This window comes from Balaenoptera physalus (genome assembly GCF_965194825.1).
Source record: "Balaenoptera physalus genome assembly, chromosome: 8".
In the NCBI taxonomy this organism is placed as follows: domain Eukaryota; kingdom Metazoa; phylum Chordata; class Mammalia; order Artiodactyla; family Balaenopteridae; genus Balaenoptera; species Balaenoptera physalus.
The window spans coordinates 58,141,222-58,161,121 of NC_138887.1; the positions used below are offsets into that span (position 1 = coordinate 58,141,222).

The 19,900-nt window shown below is 35.0% G+C and overlaps 1 long non-coding RNA gene across 1 annotated transcript; it reads right to left on the minus strand.

Annotated features, from left to right (window-relative positions):
• Positions 1-572: 572 nt before the first annotated feature.
• LOC309666154 lies at positions 573-19,171 on the minus strand. Its single transcript, XR_014266939.1, has 2 exons — positions 18,847-19,171; positions 573-18,737 (listed from the first exon to the last, which is right to left on the minus strand). It is a non-coding gene; the product is annotated as an uncharacterized lncRNA (long non-coding RNA).
• Positions 19,172-19,900: the final 729 nt, after the last annotated feature.

A 19,900-nucleotide genomic window follows, 5' to 3' on the forward strand; every position in this document is an offset into this window, starting at 1 on the left:
ATTCACACTACCATATTATAGTTTTTATGCTAAAAGAGATAAAATATTTAAGATGAACTTTGTTATTTTTAAGCTGTTCATTTCAGTTGAAATTGGCATACTATTATGAACGCTTTAGCTAACATGTAATTATAATTGAATTAACAACTGAAAATTAAAATCAAGATTTGTAACCTTTCATTGAGACCCAAATTTAAAGAATTATCACATCCACTATTAAAAGCAGTGCTATGAGGGACTTCCCTGGTGGTACAGTGTTTAAGAATCCACCTGCCAATGCAGGGGACACGGGTTCAAGCCCTGGTCCGGGAAGATCCCACATGCCACGGAGCAACTAAGCCTGTGCACCACAACTACTGAGCCTGCGCTTTAGAGCCCGCGAGCCACAACTACTGAGCCTGTATGCCACAACTACCGAAGCCTGTGCACCTAGAGCCCGTGTTCCACAACAAGAGAAGCCACCGCAACGAGAAGCCCACGCACGGAGTAGCCCCCGCTCGCCGCAACTAGAGAAAGCCCGCACACTGCAACAAAGACCCAACACAGTCATAAATAAATAAATAATTAAAAAAAAAAAAAAGAGCAGTGGTGTGAAATGGGACCTGTCAGCGGAAATCTTTAAAGATACAATTAAGAGAACACATAAAAATTTTAAATAATAAGCTCTGATATATTACTTTTAATAAGTTATTTTAATTAGTAGAATAATAATTCCACTGCCAAAAATGTTTATTGTGGCAGTTTCTAATACTAAAAAATAAATAATAAAATATTTTAAGTGAGCATCAATAGGAAAAGAGTTAAGTTATTATACATCCAGCTATGAAATTTCTATAGACCATATAAAAGAGTAAGTCATGCAGAACTTTACCTTATATCTTTTAAAGATGGCTATGTTATATTAAATGAAAAATATGAAAAGGCAAATTTTTAGACAATAATTATACTACACTCTCATTTTAAAATGTGTATGTGTTTGCATGCACATGTTTTTAATAATAGAAAATTTCTATAAAGACATATCAAATTTTTAAAATTGGTTACCTTAGGGAAGTATGATTAGGAGCTGAGGGGTGGTTTATGTAGATTTTAATTATTACTTCTTATATATATTTGTGTTGCTTAAAATTTTTATAGTGATCTGAAATTATTTTTGTAATGTATACTTTTGCAGAATCTTCGATTAGCCTCAAACAATGCAGCTCTCTTGAAATACCAAGTAAGAGACATTCAGAATAATATGAATTGAAAATCAAAGAACCACTGCATAGTTTATCTTAACTGAAAAGGAGCAATAAAAATTAATTAAAAATTTAATATGTTATTTGTAGAAAATTTTAGTTGCGGTACTTATACTCTTTTCACAGTAAAAGATTTTCCTAACTGATTATTGCATATGTATTTAAGTTGGAAACTGCTGTATTTAAATTAAGGAGAATGGTTTACAGTCCCATGAGAGTTATCATAAGATTAAAATTAATTGCTCAGAATTTTCATCTGAGGCCAAACTGGACAGGTAATCAGTCATAAGCTAATGTTATTAGCTTGATTCATGTTATCAAACTCTATTTCTGATAATACCAGGCAAGGGGGTGGGCAGGAAAGAAATATGCTACATATAAAAATGATGGAACCAAGTTCTTCTGTTTGCATTAGTTCTAACATTTAGAGGTCACATTTACAGTAAAGACTTGAGTTTACTACCTGAATAATTCAAGCAAAAAGCTCACATTTGCCTAAATTCATGAGAGCAAAAAACAACAAAATATTTTTTCTATTTATAAGTTTGTAGAGTGCCTTTTATGTGAAAATTTTGGAGGCTTATGTGAATTAACTATAGTTTAAAAAGAATTAATGAACATTTTACTTTAAAGATAGAATTAAAATGCACTATCCAATGTATATATATAATCTGAGGTATGGAGGAATGAAGCAAACTTCCCCAAAGACTCATAAATCAGATAAAATGCAATGGTTAATTTTCAGTAGAATCTAAACTTATCAAGGGTCAGTCTTGACTAGGTACAGATTTGTTTTGTTTCAGAAAATGACAACTATCTTTCTTTTTGAAAAAAATATGTGATATTTGATACATACAAAAGAAAATGGCACTATATCTCTAAAGTTGTAAAGCGTACCAAAATGGACACATACAATTCAATCATTCAATTCAGAAATATGCCAATGCCAACACAGTTGCACCAGTTTCTATGCTCCTCTTATAATCCTGCTTCTCCCCACTCCAAACTACTGTCCTGTATTTTGTGTTTATAATCTGCTCTGGACAACCTCTAAGATGGTCCCCAATAACCACCACATCCTGATATTCACACCCTTATGAAATCCCCTTCTTTTGAGGGTTGGCTGAACTTAATGATTCACTTCTAACAAATAGAATATGACAGAAGGAATGGCTGTCTCTTCTAAAATTAGGTTATAAAGTAACTAGCTTCTCTCCCCACTCCCCCTTCTCTCTTTCCTCCCACTCTCCTTCTCATTCTGCCTCTCTTAGTCTTTGAGGAAGGCCAGTTACCTTGCTATCAGTTTGCCCATGGGAAGTCTTATATAGCAAAGAACTGACGGAGGCCGCCAGCCAACAGCCAGGAAGAACTGAGGCCCTCAGTCCAACAACCCAGGAGGAACTGAATCTTGATTAAAAACTAAGAGTGATTTTGGAGTGGATCATCCCCAAGTCAAGCCTTGAGATGAGACCATCATCCTGACTGAAACCTCAAGACACCATGAGCCAGAGCGCTCAGTTAAACCATACCTGAATTCCTGACCCACAGGAAATGTGATATAAAATCATGTTTTTTTGAGCCACTATGTTTTAGAATAATTTGTCAGTCAGCAGCAGATAACAAATGTATTATCCTTGCCTTTAAAAAGTTTTGATAAAGAGCACAGAGTGTATTAATTTCTGTTAAATCAAACTTTTAAATTGTGTTGTTCAATTCTTCATCTTGCGAATTTTTCACCTGTTTAATCTTCTAATAATTTAGAAAGCTATTGAAATCTCTTTTTATCATTTTTTTTATTTGTCTAGTTCTGCCTGTAGTTTTTTTTTTTTAATGTTTCTTCTGATTTTTTTTAAATTTTTTTTTAATTAATTAATTAATTTATTTTTTATTTTATGGCTGTGTTGGGTCTTCGTTTCTGTGCGAGGGCTTTCTCTAGTTGTGGCAAGCGGGGGCCGCTCTTCATCGCGGTGCGCGGGCCTCTCACTATCGCGGCCTCTCTTGTTGCGGAGCACAGGCTCCAGATGCGCAGGCTCAGTAATTGTGGCTCACGGGCCCAGTTGCTCCGCAGCATGTGGGATCTTCCCAGACCAGGGCTCGAACCCGTGTCCCCTGCATTGGCAGGCAGATTCTCAACCACTGCGCCACCAGGGAAGCCCTCTCCCTGTAGTTTTATCAAATTTCCCTTCATATACTTGAGGCCATTAAAAGTTTCTAGTATACTAAGCCTTTTATTAGGTGGATAGACTCTGGGGACAAATTGGCTTCTGGATTTCAATCCTAATCTTATTCCTTACAATCTGTGTGATCTTAAGCAAATTATTTAACCTCCATCCCTCCATTTCCTCACCTAAAAAATGGAAATATAAATACTGCCTACCTGTTGGATTTAAATGAGGTTTAAACAAGTTAATACTTACATGCATACAACAGTAGTTAATATACAGCTATTGGTAAATCACGGTATGTTCTGACTTCTTTATCCCTAATTATGCTTTTTGCTTAACAGTTATTGAAGGTTACTTAAAAATTATTTTGAAAGCTACCCCATCTTTTTTAAAAATTTTCCTGAAAAAAAAATATTTTTTCCTGACTAATCTTTTTCTACTGTACCTTCAATGTTTCTGTCTCCTTAGGTTTTATGTGTGCTTCTGGAATTCAATGTAAGGCTGATTTTTTTTTTTTTTAAATACAACAAGTCATTCTGCCTTTCAACTGGAAAGAATTAAGCGTATCGTGAATTATAAATATTTTGACTTATTTCTAGCATTTTGGGTTTTGCTAGTTCCACTTTTGCTATTTTTTCTCCATTCATGCTTTCTCTTGGATTGATTGAAATGCTGTATTTGTTTGGTTCTTGGTACGTCTTTTCTCTTTAACTGGCTTGGGAATAATATATATTATATTTTAATCTTTATGATTATTGTCTTCGAGATTCTCAACTGATGAACAGAATATGTCACTCTTCACTCTTATTTCAAAAAATAATAACTTTTTCAACAGTTTGATTCCTGTCAACCCCCTTCCAAGTTACATGCTATTGTTTAATTTTATCTTCTTTTATACTCGAATTTAGAAATTATTACTATTACTTTATAAAGACAACATTTGATTAAATTTAGTTAAATGTTTACCAATTTGCTTTCCATTCTTTCTTGCTGCTTAACCTTCTTTTTGGAATCAATTTTTTCCTCCTAAAGTACATTCATTCTGAAGTTCCTTTAGTGAATTTCTATTGATGGTAAATATTCTGTTTTTATCTTAAAGTATTATTATGATTCCCTCATACATGAAAATAGTTTTGCTGGATACTTAATTCTAGCTTTATAGTTATTTTCTTTCTATACACTGAAGCTATTATTTCACTGTTCTTAAAATTTTTGTTATCAACCTAATTGTTATTACTCTTCTATCCTGGTTCTTTTCCAGAGAGCAATTCTCTTTTTATTTGTTCTGTAGTTTGACTACAAGGTATCTGAATGTCAGTTTATTTTTAATTTATACTGCTCAATAATTATTGTGTTTCTTGTAGCTATGGATTCATCCTATACCTACTCATAAGGTTGCTACAGGGATTAATTTAATGAAAGTCAAGTGCTGTGAACAATACCCTGCACATGGTAGATACTATGTATGTGTTCTTTATTGTTATTGAATAATGATTACTTTTATTATCTTCTCCTTTAATATTTCCACCACCCCACCCCCCATTATTTGTATTCTTTCCTCTAGGACACCCATTAGGAATATAAAACACTCTTCCATCCCAATCTTCATGTCAGTTAATTAATCTTTCCTATTTTCCAAATCCTTGTTTCTCTATGCTACTCAGTAATTTCCTCAGACCTACCTCTAAATCACTAATTATCTTTTAAGTTTTGTCTAATCTGCTGTTTAATCCATCTCTGCCTGACTCTGTGCCCTGCATTTGATCTTTACAGTGTCCCACCTAGGCTCCCTGCCCTATAGTTTCTGAAGGAGCCAGGACAAGGGGAGTCATCAGCAGCAGATCTAAGTTCAAGAGGAGGGAGATGTCAGGGTACTTAGTCCCCCCTTGTCTCCCTGTGTTATCATAACACTTGCATTTTAAGAGAGTTAACATTTTACTTCGTTGTGAAGGTGGCATTTATTCTTGATACATGAAAGACACAAAAACACAAAGGGTGTTTTTTTCTGAAAGCCTGAATCGCATTCTTCAGAATCATGACCATTCCCAAATGAACCAGGAAAAACAAATCATTTTTGCATCACCTGAATATTGCCATGCCCATCATCACTGAGTGTTTTATGTGAAATTGCTTCAAGAATGTTAAACATAAATAAGCAAATCCTTTTCCACTGTAAATAAGAGAGGCAGAGCAATTCTCTTTAGATGTAGCACATCTGCTAACAGAATGGGAATTGTTGAAAGAAGATGGGGAATCTGATTACAAGAAAGAAAAAAAAAGTTTAGAGATTTGGCATAATGTGATCTAAAGCTTTCAGAAAAGGAAAAAATAAAGACTGCTGAAAAGTGAATTTATGAGCTAACATGTTTTTTTTTCTTCTGACATAAAAGATGGATGATAATCATAAAAATGCTTTGCTACTTTTCTACATATCTCATTACTTATTTACATGCAATTACTACAATATTAATGACATACATAAGGTAGAGTTAACTTCTAAATTTAAGAAGAACAGAAGTTTTAAAATTAAAGAAACTAATTACATACTGTACACAAAAACTACTGCATTAGTACAAAACTTCTTCACCCCATCTATATTTTACAAATATTCCCTGACCACCTAAATTTAATAAGCCTGGGAATGGGCAGGGCCATAGTCTAGGCTCATTTTTAGTTTCCCTGCAAAGTTCAATGGAATTGAAGCATGTGTATATCATTTCCAGAGCATCCTTCCTCATTCTCAACACCCCTATTTTGAGTTAGTAGCAGGAAATCTTAACCAACTCCTCAGTTCTGTCCAAAGATCATTTTACTAATCCTAACCTGTCATAGTCTTGCCAAGGTTCTTCAGATGATAAATAACTAGGTCACAGTTTGGCCACTCCAAAGCACTGCTAACCATTCTCGAGCTTCCCAAGACCAAAAACCATCCAAAGCTCATTCTTGAGCTTTCCACCTGACCTAACTATGCTTTTAACCATGCTATAATGACAGAAATAAAATAGTAATGAACACTAGGATGACAACTGTTTGCCTTAATATGCATGCATCTAGTTATTAGGTCAAGGATATTTTATTACCTGTGTAAAGGAAATTAACTATCATATTTCAGCACATATAAAACATAGTTCAACTACTAAAGTATAAAACATGTAAATCAGAAAAAAAAAATCTAATGAGATCTGATCTCTCACAATTCAAGAGGCTAAAATGCACTGGTGTTCATGTTTTGGAGTTGGCAAATTAAGCTTGTCTCAGAAGTGTTAGATTTATCTAAAGAGAAACCCTAAATTCCAGGAAAGCATCAGTGTATTTCTTTTTAAAAGATGACATTTAAATGAAGGTTTGCTTCAAACCAACAAACTTGTACATTGTATGTCTTGAAAGTGCTGAAGACATGGCAAGTATGAATATTTCTAAAACCAAACCCTATTTATTCTAATTTTATATAACTTGATAGAGTAAAACATCAAAGAGAAAATGTGAAACAGCACTCTCTGTGTTGCTGAAAGTTAGACAGGGAAAACAATGAACAAATGTATGTGTCTTGAAAAATGTATAACTGGACTCAGCAAACTAGATACTTTTTATCAATTATTAAGGATGCATGTGAAGGGAATTTTTCAGCACACTTTCCTTCTCCCCTCTGCCTTATAGTTTTAAAGGTTCTTTGTTCCTTTGATTTATTGTCCTGTTTGTGCATTCCAGCCCCAGAGTCATAGTTAAGGGGACAGCTAAAATTAAGGGACTAAGAAGTAGTCTGTCAATCTTTGCCCCTTGGGTGGAAGGCTGCTATAAAGCAAATGAAAAATGAAGCATCATTAAGAATAAATTGTAGGTTTTGAGTATGTTCCTTTATTCTCAAAATGGGTTTTCTTTTTTGAGAATCGTCTCTTTCCATTTGAATTGGCTTGTATTATAAGCTGATTGTGGCATTCTGTTTTCGTCTGAGTCTGCCCAGATGTTCCTTCCATTTACAGGAAAAAAAAATTCTACTTCTAATACAAAGTTCTGTATTTTAAAGTCCCATCTGATGAGTTAGGTTTCAAAGTCCTAGTAAATTTTTCAGAAATTTAAGACTTTTTTTTGTTTTAATTTGCACTTCGCTTTCTAATTTGAAAAGAGCTTTTACTGACTTTTTTGTTTTATTTTTTTTATTTGTTTTGAAAGTTTTCTCACATTTTGCCAATCAGCTAAGTTGTACATTTCAAAGCAGCATCTTCGTGTAAAAGTCGTAATCTATCACTCAGTTTTGAAATAAATCAATAGCTTTATTTTCACTTTTTGTTACCACTGATTATTATTACAGATGGATAAGTTTCTTTGGAATTACATTTAATTCATAAATATAGAAAACCATATATAAATATAAGTTACATATCACAGTGAGCTGAGGAAATGATGAGTACACATTTATAATTATGCATGGAAGGGAAGAGGAAAAGATAAAACCTAATCTTTCAATATCATTTTTAAAAGCAACTTTGATTAAAATTTACATAATACATATGTATTACATAATAATTCTAAGGTAAATCAAAACAATGGAGTTAATGCATATATTTATTAAAACACTCAAAAGAGAATAAAACCAAAAGGAACAATTTGTCTATCACGCATGATATATTTCTCACCTATTTTCATTTGAGGGAAAAAAATGTTGGCAAAATCATGGCATGGGTAGAAGAGAAGTTAGGTTTTATTAACACATAGCTTGAAAAACAGAGTGTTAGGAAAGAATTTCTCAGGCCAGTTATTATAGGAACGTCATTGTTATCAAAGTCAAGAATTTGCAGAAGCCATTTCACCTACGTCTCAATATCCAAATGTAGGATAAAGGAAACATCTTCAGGTAAGCCCTAGAAACTGATGGAAGGCTAATGCCCAAACTCCTGACACAGCAGGAAGGACTGTACAGGGTATGTCAACAAGAAAAAGAGAATAATGAAGACTCTCCAATAGCCCAGGCACCCTGACACAGTATGCCATCCTCCAGATCTTGTCCAAACAGCCAGGGTGTCCTCTTTCCTCTCCAGGTTTGTCTCTCTTTCCCCCATCCTCCCAGGCTGAACTACTTGCAGTTGAATTACTGAAAAACCACTGACCAACTTTTAACACTTTTAGTTGGGCTCAAGCTTTATTTCCTTAATAGTAATTTCCTAGCTCCTTCAGGCAGCTTGAGTATCTGCATTCCTAGAGCCCTGTGCATATTTTAACTGTCTGTGATGTCATACTCTATTATAAGCTCCTAGCACCAATCATCATGCCTGGTGTATAGGAGGTGATCAAAAAATGTCAGGTGGATTCATGAAGGAATCAACAGAGCATTTTAGTTCTACTTAAACTATAGAGTGACACAAGATTTTGAAAATTAACACTTTTTAAAGAATAGATCTTTATTGGAGTATAATTCCTTCACAATACTGTGTTAGTTTCTGTTGCACAACAAAACAAATCAGCCATATGCGTACACATGTCCCCATATCCCCTTCCTCTGAAGCCTCCCTCCCACTCTCCCTATCCTACCCCTCTAGGTCATTGCAAAGCAGCAGCAGATCTCCCTGTGCTACGCTGCTGCTTCCCACCAGCAAACTATTTTACATTCGGTAGTGTATATATGTCGATGCTACGCTCACTTCACCCCAGCTTCGCCCTCCCACCCCATGTCCTCAAGTCCAGCTTTTGACAAAATTCAACACCCATTTATGATAAAAACTCTCCAGAAAATGGGCAGAGAGGGAACCTACCTCAATATAATAAAGGCCATATACGACAAACCCACAGCAAGCATCATACTCAATGGTGAAAAACTGAAAGCATTTCCACTAAGATCAGGAACAAGACAAGGATGTCCACTCTCACGACTCTTATTCAACATAGTTTTGGAAGTTCTAGCCACAGTAATCAGAGAAGAAGAAGAAATAGAAGAAATACAAATTAGAAAAGAAGAAGTAAAACAGTCACTGTTTGCTGATGACATGATACTATACATAGAAAATCCTAAAGATGCCACCAGAAAACTACTAGAACTAATCAATGAATTTGGTAAAGTTGCAGGATCCAAAATTAATACACAGAAATCTGTGGCATTCCTATACACCAACAACAAAAAAATCAGAAAGAGAAATTAAGGAAACACTCCCATTTACCATTGCAACAAAAAGAATAAAATACCTAGGAATAAACCTGCCTAAGGAGGCGAAAAACTTGTACTCAGAAAACTGTAAAACACTGATGAAAGAAATCAATGATGACATAAACAGATGGAGAAATTAACACTTTTTAATAAACACTTGGTTATTATGATAAATCGATGCTTATCTTTAGAGTATCACATTCTTTTTTAGAAAACATATTATGAAACATAAAAACTAGCTGTAATTTTTACAAGAAAAAGTATAAGTGATTCCAATGTTAACTTTTACTCATTCAAATGTTGTTACAGATTTTAAAAAGATGCAGGATTCTCAGTTACCCTGTGCAAATTGTTGGCTTATTAGTTTTCATCATACTGAAATTTAACAAGCGTGTAGGATTTTTGTCGCAAAGGCTCTGAGGCCAAATTACAGGTCACTTTATAAGAATTGTGCTCTCACCATAACTTGGAAATATTTCTTAGAGGGAACATAGTTTAAATTCCAACAATTTTTAGATACAAAATGTCATCTATCAATCAGAAAAACTAAATACTGTTTCTAGGTTCTGAGTTACCCAAGAGTGGACAATTGCAAAGGGAAGCTACAAAAATTTTCATGTGTGTAAAGTTGAGTCTATATTTGGAGAGAAAATGATTATTTTATATTTTCATAATGGGTGATATAGAGTTAAGAGTGTTATCCTAGCCATATTTATTGACATGTGATCTTTTCTTTCACATTATTTTGGCTTATGCTTATCATCATCACAACTTTTATATTTTAGTGTGGTTATCCACTGGTATTTTTTAGAACTTTTTCAGTGCCAAGATGGAAAGAAATGTCATACAGTAGATTTACAGGAGGTGAAGGTCTCTTTAAATACTTTTGAGCTGTTCCACTATGCACTGATTTAAGAATTGGATTACCTAAAGCTGTTATTTTCTTCTTTCCATACCTCGATGGCAATTTACACCAACCAACAAACTCCACAATCTTTATATCATACCCCATATCTCACAAGTGCTAGTAATATTATATAAGCCCATGCATCACTTTCCACCTGAATGTCATCCCAATTCACCACAGGTGAAGGTCTTAGTGATACTACAGCATCCTAGGCACTATCACATTCTATTTGTCACCAGAAATGGGACACTGTTGGCATTTAATTTCACTCCCCCCCAACCCCAATTAGACCCTAAAACAAGGATTTGAGTGCAGGTAGTGTATTGGAAGGTGAGCCCAGGTAGCACACGTAGGGTAGTGGGAAAATGAGACAGAGAAGGAAAGTCGACTAAGAAAATTTACTACTGTGGTCACCTGGAGACTGATCTAACACAGAGTAGTCTCACAGTTCAAACTTATTCAATGAAAACCTGAGGGGGCAGTGGTATTTATCTACAAATTCCCACTAGTCATTGTTTGAAGAATGTTATGGGGGGATGAGAGGCGGGCACTAGTTCCCTTGCATTCCAATCTGCATGGGCAAAGTGGAGAAGCCAGAAAAATTCTCTGGCAAATAGATGCACACGCTGATGATTAGAAGAAGGGCTTATGTATCATGGTAGTTCTAGAAGCAAGATTGAGGATCAGCAAGTAATAGCACTTCTTGACTTATATAACCCCAAAATATCAATAGCATGTGTCAAGAAGGCTGATGTCAGCTGCAATGGTGGAAAAATTATTGATCTATTACTCAGTTTCTAGACCTAAGCCATTTCTGATTCCCAATTGAAAGGGACGGTGGGTACCATTAAGGAAGGACCCTGTAACACACAGCAGGTAGAGCAGGCATTCCCCCAGTCTGCCCCAGAGGGATCCATGATATGTATCCATATAGCTGCACATGGAAGGAAGTGGAAAACAGGTTCTTCAAGGACTGTTAGATACAGGGTTGAGCTGTAATTGATGCTGAGGACCCTTTTTATGGCATAGGAGGTACAGCAGAGAGCATATGACCATGGACCCCTCTCGTCCTACTATATACTTTATCACCCAAAAGCTCCCAAGCTAATAAAATTTTTAATGGCCTCTTAAATGCCCAGCTGAGTCTTCAGTCCAAGGATGATATTCTGAGAGGTTGGGGATTGGGATGCTGTTCTTCAAGATTCAGTATATACTTTAAAACAAGAGCCATTATATGGTGATATTTTCTCAAAAGCTAGAATATATAGGGTTGGATCCAAGGTATGGTAATAGGGGTAGACTCTCTCATCATCACTCCTACTAAACCACTTGGGGAATGTTTGCTCAACTCTCCCACAGCTTTAGGCTCCACTGGATTAGAGGCACTGGCTTGGGAAGGGGTATGGCATGGAATGCTTCTATCAAGGGACACAGCAAGTGTTTGCTACTAAACCTACAGTTGTGGTTGCCACCTGGACATTTTGGTACCAAATGACAAGCAGGCAAAGAGAAAGTTACTATACTGGGAAGAGTAATGAGACCTGATTATCATAAAGAGATAAGGTTGCTGCTAGTAATAGAGGCAGGGAACAATGTCTGAAACTTAGATGGTTCTGTTGGATGTCTCTTCCTGCTTCATCATCTCCAGTGGTAACTATGAATGGACAATAAGCCATGCACAAACAGTTAACACACTGGTAAGGAAAAAACTCACAACTGTAATGCTAGATTGATATAAAGAATTTTAAGATACTGAGAAAAAAATAAGTTTCTAAATTCAATTGAAATTTAAAGAAATTTAATTGTTATCCTTATTACTTTTCAGTATCATTATTATTATGGAATATGATTTTTTAAATTAGAAAATGGGTTATGGATAATGTACAACTAAAATGAGATAAAGTTGTATATACAAATCCACTTTTCTTTAATACCAGAACTTGTTTGAAAAGCTACAGCGTAAGAAGTCTTTAATTGAAAAGTGAGAAGTTTAAGCTATTTGTTAGAGAACATCTATTTCTAATGTCAAAGGTTATTAAAATCAACTGAGGAACTCTGTTTCACTATATCCTTTCATTCCACTTCATAGTACTCATATTGAACCCCACAGGGCTTGGACAATCACAGCAAGTTGATTATTATGCAGCAATATTTTAAAGTCTGTTGGCTTATTATGTAGCCATTAAGAAGATTAATTTTTTTCTAAAGTAATTTTCATATTTCTGATTAAACCTTCCCATGAATTTATTTTTGTGGGACAGGTCAGAGATGTATGATAAAGTAAACTAAGCCTAAGATGAAACCTCATTTAAACCACTATTTTATATTTTATTTTAACACATTTAACTAATTTTCTCCTGTGTGATGCAGTAATTTTTTTTAGATATTCACTTATGTTTTGCTTCCACTGTTACGCTGACTACCTTTTGCGTGTCTCTGCAGATACCTTCTTCATCTTTTTCCAACCTGTTCTGTGCCCCAGGGTGCTGAACCCAGGAGGCATCAATGATTCCCTTGCCCACAGGTTTAGGCTTCAGCCAATGAGACAAAGCCAGGAGATGAGAGAGAGTAGGGAGAGTCACGTGAAGATATTCATTCTTTCATATTTCATGGGATATCACCTCTGGTTGTTTGTGGTCTGCTGACACACCACCTTCTCTATAAATTTTCTTCTCCAGGATCTGATCATTGCTACCTACCCTGGCCTCTTTCAACCTAGGTCTAGTAACGTCACTCTGATTGTTAGTTGCACGGACATAGAATATCACCCCTTGATTTTTCTAAACCATGCTCTCCCCATTGTAAAGAGTCATTTTACTAAACTCTCCTTCATGGCCAAGTTGAACCCACATGTGTGTCTTACCACGACCCTGACTGATGTAATTACTGTAAGTATATTTCTCTTCCCTACAACAAAAATCTAGAAGAGTTATAAAACCAATAACTGCTTTTTAATTCATAACTTATAATTACTGCACTTAACTCCCTTAGACACACACTCCTTCACTTATAAATCCAAGATGGATGACTGAAGTTTTTCCTTTACAAACAAAATACCTTTTTTCCTACTTTCTCACATCACTTTTATGGTCAATTTACCTTGAGCTCCTTTTTTGTGCTTCTCTCCTCCCATCCTCTACTTCCTCCAAGTGAACTAAGGATCTAAACATACTGTATTTTCTCATTACATCAGCCCTCTCTCCAGCTAAAGCCTAGAATGACAAACTCTTTCAGTCTGGAAAACTCTTAAGCAGTCTTCAAGTCCTACTTTTAACCAGTGCTCAAATGAACACGATCAGTTATCTACTGGACATTTTACCAAGTTATCTGACTTAATATGCTCAAGTAATGTCTATTTTCTGCCTGGCTTGCTACTTTTCTTGAATGATGAATGGTAGCATGATCCTTATCAAACTAGAAACTGTGTTCATCCCCAACTTCTCAATTTTTTCTTTCTCTGACATTTAGTAATAATGGTTATTATAATGATAGCACCAAGCATGTATTGATTACCCTTTATATCCAGGCTCTAAAATCAGTATGCCACTTAAATTATTTTATGTAACATTTACAATAACAGCTAATATTTATTAGGAAATTATATTTATCAGATACCACACTAAGAGTTTAATTTGTATTAGATCAATCTTCATAACATCATTTTGATGTTAAATATTATCTCCATTTTTCCAAGGTGATACTGAAGCACAGTGAGTTATATAATTTCCTAAAGTTAACACAGATCATAGCTGGCATAACTTGAATGCAGGTAGTTTGAATTCAAAAATCATGCTATTAACCACCACATTTTCTTTTTTCTAACTCCGTATGGGAGAAATATTATCCAATTTCACAGATGAGAGAACTGATTTCCAAAGATGCTTAATTAACTTGCCCGAGATTACACAACTAGTCAGAGGGGAACATAGGTGCAACACACAATTTTTCTTCCAAAATTCCCGGAAACATAACTTTCATTAAAATTTGCTTGTAGGTCCTCCAGAAATTTTTTCTTCTAAAATGTCCCACAAACATCACTATTTGAACAAATCTGAATGAAAAAATAATATTTAAGGGCTATTTTTTAAATAAAAATTGTGTGTACAACTTATGTTCCCCAGATACCATAAGCACCATGATTTTACAGCTAGGAAGAGGAGGAGCAAGGATTACAACTTAGACTGTCTCAAAGCAAAGCCCAGCTCTTTTACCTATTTTATGTTATTATCAAATCATATAGAAAATAACTCTTTAAATTTCCCCTATTTCCTCTCCATTTCTATAGCACTACTGCCTCATGATTTCTCTCTTGAATTACCCCAGTAAGGTCATAATTGTTCTTCCTTCTTCCTTCCTCATCTCTCCCGACTCATCACCCACACTATTTTTTTTAACGGTTTTTCTATAATCAAAATTCAATTGTAGGGAGAGAATATTTGTATAGCATATATCTGATAAGGGACTAGTATCCAAAATATATAAAGAACTCTTACAAACTCAACAATTAAAAGATAAATGACCTAATTAAAACATGGACATAAGATTGGAAAAGATACTTTTCCAAAGATGATATAAAAACAGCCAAGAAGCACATGAAATGATGATCAATAACATTAGTTATTCTGAAAATGCAAATCAAAACTACAAGGAGACACCACTTTACACCCACTGAGATGTCTGTAATCAAGAGGATGGACAATAACAAGTGTCAGCGATAATGTGGAAATAAAGGAATTTTCATACATTGCTGGTGGGGATGAAAAATGGTGCAGATACTTTGGAAACAGTTTCATTTTTTCAAAAAATTAAACCTAGAGTTATATTACCCAGCTACCCCGCTTTTCAGTAAAGACCCAAAAGAATTGAAAATATATATCCACAAAAAACTGTACAAAGATGTTCACAGCAGCATTATTCGTAACAGTCGAAAGCTAGAAACAACCCGAATGTCCATCGGGTTGTCTATCCAATTAATAAATGGATAGACAAAATGTAATATATGCATAAAATGGAATATTATTCAGCTTTAAGAGGAATGAAGTACAACACGAATGAACCTTGAAAACACTATTCTCAGTGAAATAAGTCATTCGCAAACAGACACATATTGTATAATTCTATTTATATGAAATGTCCAGAATAAGCAAATCCATACAGCCAGAAAGTAGATTAGTGGTTGCCAGGGGCCAAGGGTAGGGAAGAATTAGAAGTGAATGTTAATGGATATGAGGTTTCTTTTGGGCCAAGGCTTTTACTATAACTATTATAATATATTAGATTATATTACATATACTATATTAGTCAAAATAGACTTAGCAATGCTGTAGGAAGGAACCACAGTAAAATCTAAGTAGCCTAACACAATCAAAAGTTAATTTCTCATGAATTTTGCAAGAAATATCTCATATTTAATATCACTTACTAGAGAGAGTTCAACTCATCAAACCACTGGTGAAATGTTAGCTGTATCAAACAGGGAGTAAAAGGAAAGAGAGAGACAGAACTGTTTTAACCATCCTTCCACTGACAGCATCCTCAGTAAAATATATATTTACAATATAGGCTATATTTTTGCCATTTGTTTTTTTCTTTTTAAAAAAATTCTTTAACAGATAAATTTACATAAAGCCCTGAAAATTTATTGCTCTTTAATGACCTATAATGGCTTTTGTCTTCCTCGTTTAAAGATGTTTTGATGCCTAATTAAAGATTAAACAAGCATCTCTCATGCAGTTAATTTTCATATCATTTTATGACCACAAGAAATAAAGTTAAATTTTGTAGTCAACAGCCTGCTAATTTTTGTGGTTTAGTAATAAAATTTTAGCTGTAATGGAAATATCTAGTGATTTACCTTATAAATAATCAAATGATCAAAATAATTTATAAGGACATAAAATAATTTAAGGACATTATTTTCTAACATAAAGAAATTCATATTTTGTTACTCTGATATATACCTGGTCAGTTAAGACATTACTTGTTAAGCTTTAAGGAGTATTCAAAAGTCCTCAGCAGTAGCTCAAATTTCAAATTTGCTATATTTCAAAAAATTTTTAATTATATAATGAGACTGATTTTGAAGATAAGCAATACATTCTTAACAGTAGGATCAGTCTCTTGGGTAGACAAAATATGGATTGGCCTATATGATACAGCTTGAGAATGTCTCTCCAAGGACACTCCTACTTGCTACTCTGTCTTAAATTCCAATTAAAGATTCAGTCACCCAAATATTTTTTGATTATCTACTATGTACCACACTTTGTTCAAAGACTTGAGAATTCAACAGAGAACAAAAATGAAGACCTTGTCCATTTTCCTGAAACCTTAGTCATTCGTTATCACCTTGATAAGGTTTGCCATATATATTCATTCTGCCTATACTATTATTAACTTAATAATTTTCTTTAAAGTGATTTATTTTACTTAAATCTATACAAGAAAGAAAAGATATCAGTTCAATACATTTTAAACAGGTAGCATTTGCTCTTAATAGACTGTAATTGTAAAGAAATTAATACAAGGAAAACAAAACAACTTTATTAATTAATAGATTCCATTTGGTAATGGCTATGACCCTGATGATTCTGAACTTGTGGAATGCTCTCTCCTTATTTAAAGGGGGAAATCAAAAACTGAGAAGTCTTAAAGGTTACAAAAAAAACTGGAACTTTTCACATAATCAGAAGAATCACGGAGTGATTTATTTTTTAATACGATGTCTCAACACTCAAATTATCATGACTTTGAAGAACAATTCAATCTCCACTAAAGTGGGTTCCTTGGCTCTAAGGATTTGTCCTCCTGTGAAATCTTTTTCTTAAATACAAAATATTCTGTATAGATTACTTGTATTGTGAAAGTAACTCTGTATTTTAAGTGACCTCATAGGATAGGAAGTCTTCTCCTGAGGTATTAAGACTCTGAGTAGATTATAATGGAAGAGACCCACTGTGCTCAGGTCTCAAACCTCTGAGATTCTAATAAAAGGGAAAAGTGGAAAGAGCTCAAAAGTAAGGAGAAGGCAGATTTAACTTTCTTCACAACTTTGCCTTTGAATCAGCTAGAAAGTCAAGATAGGGCAAATAGTAATTCTCATTTTCAATTTATAAAATGGTTTAGTTCAGTGAGTAATTAATAAATTCTTAAATAATTAATATATTTCCAAATTAAACTTCACTTTAATTACTTAACTGAGGTGTAACAAATATTACACCTGTGTGTTGTAAGTTTATTATCTCATTTGAGAAAAAAATAAGTCCAAGCTGAAATTATTATTAAGGGGAAACTGTCATTGGTGTGCTGGACAGTCTTTGTTTGCCCAACTAGAGATTACTCCTTATTTATTATCTCCACCCTACTCTGTATTCTGGAAGACTGAACTTGTGTGGATTACATTAACAAGTTCCCTTGTCCTCTGACACTCTATTCAATAGGGTAAGCCCCAGCAGGAGGTTAGAGGAAAGGAGGAAAATGAGGTCTGAATGTGTTTTTCTTCGACTTCCTTCCCGTGGGGTGAAATGGGTTGGCAAGCCCCTTGACTAAAGATCTCCGCTCCTGTCAAGGAATTCCTCTCAAAACAGACCTTTCTGTCTTTTTGCTCCTTCTGTTCTAAGGGTGGTATTAGTGCCATGATTCACTACTCTCAAGGTACAGCACTACTTCTTGTGGTTTCCCTATTCTTTGTCCACATAGTTTTAAAAAACAGTCATTTTATTAAACACTCCTCAAAATACACAATTTGAATGTAGCACTTTTTTTTCCTCCTAGGCCCCTGACTACCTCAAACAGTCATTTATCTTCTCAAGAACTCTGGTGGTGTGGGGCCAAGTATTCACCACATAGAATTAATCTTTAATAAGAAGACCTAGTTTTTTTGTTTTTTTGGTTTGGTTTTTTTTTTTTTGGGCCATGCCATCCGGCATGTGGGATCTTAGTTCCCCAAGCAGGGATCAAACCCGCGCCCCCTGCATTGGAAGCGTGAAGTCTTAACCACTGGACTACCAGGGAAGTCCCAAGAAGACCTAGTTTTAAAATGACATTTTCTTGTAATTATTTTATATTTCAGAGGAAACAGACATTCTGCATTATCATTTAACATTTGAGTTCTTGTTCTCTATTCCATTACATCTTACAGTCTTTAGGAAGAAAAAGGTTGTAGACTGAAATACAAAATTTCAAAAATAGCTAAAATGTTATATTATCTGATTGAAAATATGTATTAAAATAAAAATATGTTTTCTTTTGTAAGAGATTCGTTTTTAAATTTTAATGACTGGTTTTGGCTACCGTGGAGTAGCTAGGAACATATTTGAACTCCCATTGTGAATACAATAAAAACTGGAAAAAATTCTAAATTTAAAAAACAACAATTTTTAGACACTGAAAAGCTACCACCCAGGGCTATCTATAATCCTTGAGAGAAGTGAGGAAGATGAGGTGAGCCCTGCACTCGCTGGCTTTCTCACTGAGGCATTTTCCAAACTGTTGTTAGCCAGAAAAATAGAGCCCAATCAGAGAGTACAGTCTCACTGGGTGAAGAAAACAAAGATCAGAGTTCAGGGTTACATAGTCAGTTGGGATTTGAGGATCAGAATACTAAAGAGAAAGAGGCCAACACAAGGAGGCCAAAAATATGCATTAAAATTTCCCTCCAGGACTTCCCTGGTGGCGCAGTGGTTAAGAATCCACCTGCCAATGCAAGCGACACGGGTTTGAGCCCTGGCCCAGGAAGATACCACATGCTACGGAGCAACTAAGCCCGTGCACCACAACTGCTGAGCCTGCGCTCTAGAGCCCGCAAGCCGCACTACACAGCCAGTGTGCTACAACTACTGAAGCCTGCGTGCCTAGAGCCTGTGCTCCGCAGCAAGAGAAGCCACTGCAGTGAGAAGCCCACGCACCGCAAGGAACAGTAGCCCCGCTCGCCGCAAGTAGATAAAGCCCGTGCACAGCAACGAAGACCCAATGCAGCCAAAAATAAATAAATAAATTTATTTTAAAAAAATTTATCTCTGGTCGTTGGCCAATATATAAGGTTTGCATGTTTATTATGAAACACTGGGAGATATACCAGAGAATAGCTGTTGGGATACTGAAAGGTTGAGTAGAGATTTTAGAAGCTGCACAGACTGGATTTTGGGCCCACTAGAACACAAAGTCCGTCACAAACAGGGCTTTTAGTCTAGGAAGGTCAGCCTTACAAGTGAGGACAAAAAACTAGGAGTAAGAGTATAACCAGCATAGATCAAGTCTACATGTCCTTAAATTAAGTCATTCAAAGTAGGTGCTGGTAATTTACTGCTTGCCAGAGCAAAATATGACAAAATCTAGAAGAGTATAATATAATCAAGAAATCTCATACACAAGAATTCACACTGTTTAACATAAAATAAAAAATTACTAAACAAGCAAAAGAACAACAGAAACAACAGGTAGTCACTTATAT